The sequence below is a fragment of the Pinus tabuliformis genome, chromosome 5_2, assembly GCF_031772625.1.
Source record: "Pinus tabuliformis cultivar Carrire ecotype Pingquan chromosome 5_2, CPIR1, whole genome shotgun sequence".
In the NCBI taxonomy this organism is placed as follows: domain Eukaryota; kingdom Viridiplantae; phylum Streptophyta; class Pinopsida; order Pinales; family Pinaceae; genus Pinus; species Pinus tabuliformis.
Window position 1 is genome coordinate 674,071,724 of NC_142306.1, and position 5,937 is coordinate 674,077,660.

Here is a 5,937-nt window from a genome sequence, read left to right on the forward strand (position 1 = left end):
GCTGACTACTCTTCCTCCTTAGTTTGGGGAAAATAGGATTTACCGCTTCGCTCATATTTGTGTTGTTCTTGTTCAGCCTGCTGCTTTGTAGTGCGCTCCTTTTCCAGTCAGGCCTTCTCCTTAACCTCCTTCCTTCATTGCGCGGCCAACTTCTGAACTGCCTGTTTCGTTGCCCCCTCCTTTTTCTCCGCGAAACTCCCTGTGCCTTTTCTTGTACCTGTGGCCAAGTCGGATGGAGTATGCCAATCTATTGGCCACTGCTTGATGACTTCCTGAATCACATCTTTTGTGGCAAGATATGGCAGATTGAACCACTTCTTCGTTGGATCCCTCCGTGCCCTGATATACACACAGTGGAAGTCTGCCTTAAACTCCGCGTACGCTGACAACTGCTCATACACGGTTGGGGACAACTGTGGCCATTGGTTGATGGCCATGCAAATACTCAACTCCGTTAAAACCCAAAAAAAATTGTCTCAGTGACCCACGCGGGGTCCTTCGTGGCCCAAAGGAAGGAAAATTGGGCATCCTCCGGCAAACCTGCCTCCAATGGGGGGACTAACTGTCCTCCAGCAACTCCTAAGCAACCAGCACAATAGAGAGAAGCAACCACGTGTAGTGGAAGGTCTTTCTCTCATCTTGAGCCTCGCGACAATTCGCAAGGAACTCGCTACATAGATAGCGTGACCAGTTGAACTGCACGCCCTCTGCGCATTGTACAACTAACAAGATCACGGGTGTCGGAACCTCATCCACGCGGCACTTTCTCATGACCTTACCAGCTAGTATCTGTGTCGCAATTTTCACCGCGGGGTTGTTGATGGATGTTATGGAGTACCCGCGTGGCTTCTTGATAAGCTCAAACTTCGCCTTCATCTTCTCTGCCAAGTCCCACTCACTTGTCTTTCCGCCAAACTCCTTGGCCGGATTCAAGCCTTTTGTTGGTAGGAGCGTGATCCGGTGGATAAGCATGTCTGTGATGGGGATAGGCGCGTCAAGCCATAAACACCCATCATGCACCAGAGTCAACAGTTTCTTTATGCAGGTGATATTGATGTTGGAGTGGTGATAGTGGGGCACCCACAGCAAGTTCAGCAACCCTGATTGATTTACTCCGCGAATCCACTCAACTGGCTCCAACGCAGTGACACCAGATTCTTTGTAATACACTTGTTTCATGTAGTTCTCCATCGCGAGGTGGGGGAACCTCTCATGGTCAGCCAAGTCCCTATCCTCCATCTTTAAAAGGGGAACCCTCGCCAAGTGCAGACCTTCAAAGGTTATATTTTCTGGCAACAGGGGTGTGTGAATGTCGAATTTCTCTGTGTCTGGGTCCTTGGTGACCTTCACCTTTCCTTTGCACAGAGGGATATACTCCACAACTTGGAGATGGGCTTCATGCCCTCAGTGTTTATATCTTTAGCGCCTTCTTCGGCCTCCAAGTCTACAACCTTCTCAAGCTTCTTGTCCTTCCTCTGTGCCTGGGTAGCAGAGTGCTTTCTAGGCGACTCGCGCACTGGCATTGGCCTCTTCTGCTTATCTTTCTTCGACTTGTGGGTCTAGCACACTAGTGTAGGCTTCGGCCTAGGCGACCTCGACGTCGTAGGCATAGGAGCTGGAGCTTCCATGCTCACAACTTTTGGGGCCACTCCTTCAGAGGCAACAGTTCCTCTGGTGCTTGCAGTCTCTCTTGGTCCTGACATAGTGCTGCAAATAAAGTGTTGGGTGTCCTCAGGTAGATTGTTAAACACAGAGCTTGCGATTCATAAGCGACAAACAGCACAACGCAAAAATTCTAAGGATGCAAAGTGTTCTCTGCTGGATGGCCACACGTAATTTATAGGAGATTTTGAATTCAAATTTGACCGTTCCCCCCAAAATCCATCCATTAATGCTAAATTGGCGACAGATCTCCAAAGATTTTAGCCTTAAATGTCGCCCCCCACTCCTCTTAACCGTCTCCTGGTTTTCAAATCATGAACAGTGACCCTAATGGTCATTTTATGGCTGTGTTACGCGGTATCTCCTTCCATAGCGCAGCTCCCTTCGCACTGCTTTTGGCACTATGACATCACCCTCTTCTGCGCAGCCCCTCTGTTGTGTAGCTCCCAAAACCAGGTAGTGTAGTTTATAGTCCCGAGCTCCCTTGCAACTGTCAGGAGCACTAAGACTGTGCTACTACCATGTAGTCATTGAGCTGAATATCCTGCATACGGCTTCAACCGACCCCCGTTCACTTTTCCCGGGAAAAGTTCTCCATTCAGTTTTACGAGCTGAACCGCCCCCCATTTTGGATTTCTTTGATGACATATGGCCCGAACCAGTGCATCTAAAACTTTCCTGGAAGTTTAGCGAACTTACTATCATATAATAAAACCAAGTCATTTACCTTAAATGTGTGCAGCTTTATGTGTCGATCATTCATGCCTTTTCACGTTCCTTTTGTACTTGCTGATGAAATCTAGCCAGTAATCTGTCCTCTTCAAGCTCCATCAATTGTGCGACCCGTTCTTCTAAGGCCCCGCGATCTACCATCCTTGTGAAGGTTTCTATGCGTAGACTAGGTACGATATATTCCATAGGCATCACAGTTTCTACGCCATAGACCAACCGGAAAGGTGTCTAGCCTGTTAGTTTTTTGCAAGTAGTTCTGTACGCCCATAATATTGTCGATACGCACACGTCCCAATCATTCCGCTACGCGTTGCAAATCTTTGTCTGTGCATTCTCCAATATCTTATTGAAGGCCTCCACTGTTCCATTAGCCTAGGATGATATGGTGTACTTTTCTAATGATACACATGGAACTCTTCTGTCAATGCACTGATCATTTCATTAAGGAAGTGTGTATCGTGATCACTCATCAGCACTTTCGAGCACCCGAACCTGGTTAGCACGTACTCAAAAAAAAATTAGTTATTGTAGCTCATGTACAATCCTTTACAGGCTATGCCTCCACCCATCTGGTTAGATACTCTGTCACGATGATGGTGTAGCACGCACCTGTCTTCTTACGTGGGGGCTAGATGGGTCCTACAAAGTCAATAGCCCATTTCTCAAATGGCTGTAACAACACTTGAGGATTCATAGGCAACTCATCCCTTCGCGATGGCCTGCCCATTCTTTGACATGCATCACACGCCCTACAATACGCTTTAGAATCTTTATGCAATGTAGGCCACCACAACCCAGCGCGCAAAATCTTTTGCGTCATTGCCTTTCCTACATAATTCCCTCCTGTAGCCCCTCCATGGGCCTCCACAAGGATGTTTCTTTCGAAATTGGGCACATACTGTCAGAGTATTTCATCCGATCCCATCTTATACAAATGTCCAGAAATTACTGAGAAATCAGTCAAGCATACTACCAATTCTTTCTTCAGTGTACTGGTGTAGCCTTCTAGAGTTGTCCCTGTGGTCAAAAAATGGATAATATCTGCAAAGTGGTTGTCCGTTATGCGCACCGCAAAGAGTTGCACGTCAGGCAGCCCTTCCTCCAAATTAGTAGGCTCCTCCCCCGTTTCAATTCGTGACAAATGGTCAGGTCCTGCATTCAGCCTTCCTGGCTTGACAATTACCTCAAAGTCGTATTCTTGAAACAACAGTAACCATCTGCATATCTTCCCCCCCAACACAGGCTTATTGACTAGGTACTTCAAAGTGGAGTGGTTTGTGTACATCTTGAAATGTCCGCCCAACAGATAGTGCCTGAACTTTTGGAGCGCATACACCATAGCCAATCCCTCGTGCTCTGTCGTTGAGTAGTTCTTCTTAGCCTTTGATAATTTTCTGCTTGCAAATGCTATAGGGTGATCCATCTCTCCTTCACCACCCTGTGTCAGCACTGCTCCCAACGCAATACATGACACATCCATATGCACATGGAATTATTTCTTCCAATCCGGGAAGACTAAGATCGGCGTGGTGACCATCTTTTCCTTCAATACATCTAAATTATGCTGACATTCTTCATCCCAACATAATGTAGCGTTCTTCTTCAGCAACTTTTCCATGGGCATGGTAATCTGGGCATAAGCTTTGATGAACTTTCGATGATATCCAGTATGGCCCAATGTTGTGTGCAACTGTTTGACACTCCTAGGGGCTACCAAATTGATTGCTACCGCAATCTTGGTAGGGTCCACCATTAGTCCTTGCTTGCATACCACATGACCCAGCAAAATCCCAAAGGGGACACAAAACAAGCACTTCTTCAGGTTCAGCGCGATATGATACCTTTGGCACATATCCAACATTAAGTGCAGACTAGCTACATGGCGCTTTACAAGCCCAAACAATGTCCAATGATCAATATATACCTCCAAGAATTTTTGAATAAAATATTTGAACATCGCAATGACCATGCGAGAGAATATCATCGACGCATTCTTGAGTCTGAATGGCATCACCGTATACTGAAAACACCCCCATTCCGTCGCGAATGTTGTTTTACTCCTGTCTTTTGGCGCAATATTGATCTGATAGTATCCAAAGAACCCATCAGTAAATGAGTAGGCCTCCTGCCCTCCCACATTGTCCAGTACCTCATTAGTAAACGGTGTCGAGAAAGGATCATGAACACAGGCATCGTTAAGCTTTCTTAGATCTATGAAAATCCTTATCTCTCCCTTCTGCTTCTTTTCCTGAACTACCATTGGGCTCACCCAATCAGATTCCTCCACTGGTTCAATAATACCTGCCTCAAGCATCTTGTCCAATTCCAAGCGAACCTTTTCCTTGTATTTGGGATTAAGGTGATATGGCCTCTGCTTAACGGGCTTCGCGTCTGGTTTCAAAGTTATTTTCATCACTCCCAAATCGCCTATGATGCCTTTCAAGTCCAAAAATTTCATAGGAAAAAGAGCATGGTACTCACGGAGTAACTCAACAACTTTATCCATTATGGCATCATCCCAATAATCTCTGATTTTTGCAAATTTAGGCTTCGCTTCAGTACCAATGTTTACCTGCCTAGTCTTCAGCGGTGCAATGATATTCGAGTTCTCTATCTGCGAACCTTCAACCTCGTGGTGGCCTTCCACTTTTGGGATATTGATACTCCTTGGATCCTCATCCTTTGCTTCAACAGACATATTATAGCATTCCAGCGCATGGCACAGCTGGGTGCTCCAATCCGGTTGAACCAATTCCAAAGGAGCCAGTGGAATTCGGAAGATCGTTGCCTTAACCTCCTGCAGCAATTCATCAATGCTTTCGAACCCGTCTTCAAAGCTAAAGGTCATCAAGAATCCTTCTCTTAAGATGTCCCACTGCACGGTGTCGTGGCGAAGCTCTGTTTCCAAATACCAATTCATAGGGATTATGTCCAGAGTCTAACAGCATAAATGCACCCATTCTAGCTACGGCTCTGTTCCATACACTTTGGCCCATTTCGCCAAATGATCGCGCAGATCATTCCTCCCATCATACTTCTCAGTTAACCATACTTTGGGAAGATAAAATCTCATCCTCATCATCCTCATGTAATCACACCACTCATCAAAGTTGTCTTTGTGCATACCCCACCACTGAGCGAGCGTAGCGTGCAGTGCCAAATCCAACGCCTGAAAGCGGTGATCCTCTGGAACTTCTCTTTAAAAAGCATCCAAAAATTTATCTACGTTGGTGAAACCATTGTAATAAGGTAAATTTCTTACCTCCGATGACACATAGTGCAGCGATTTGGTCATCATGTTGCAACGCAGTGTGGATACTTCGTGCAACCTGTTTTTCCAATGTTCCAACTCTTCATCTAAATCTAAGGTACAGGAACTTTCGTGATGCCATGCAATGCGTCCATTAGCCATTGGACCAACCCAATCTTGGTCTCACGCCGTAATTTTGTATATTTGATCCAAATCATTGTCACTTTCCTCATAGTCGCGGACTGGTTCAGTATAGCGCGGTCCTTCTGTAGGGTCCAATGGTACTACAACGC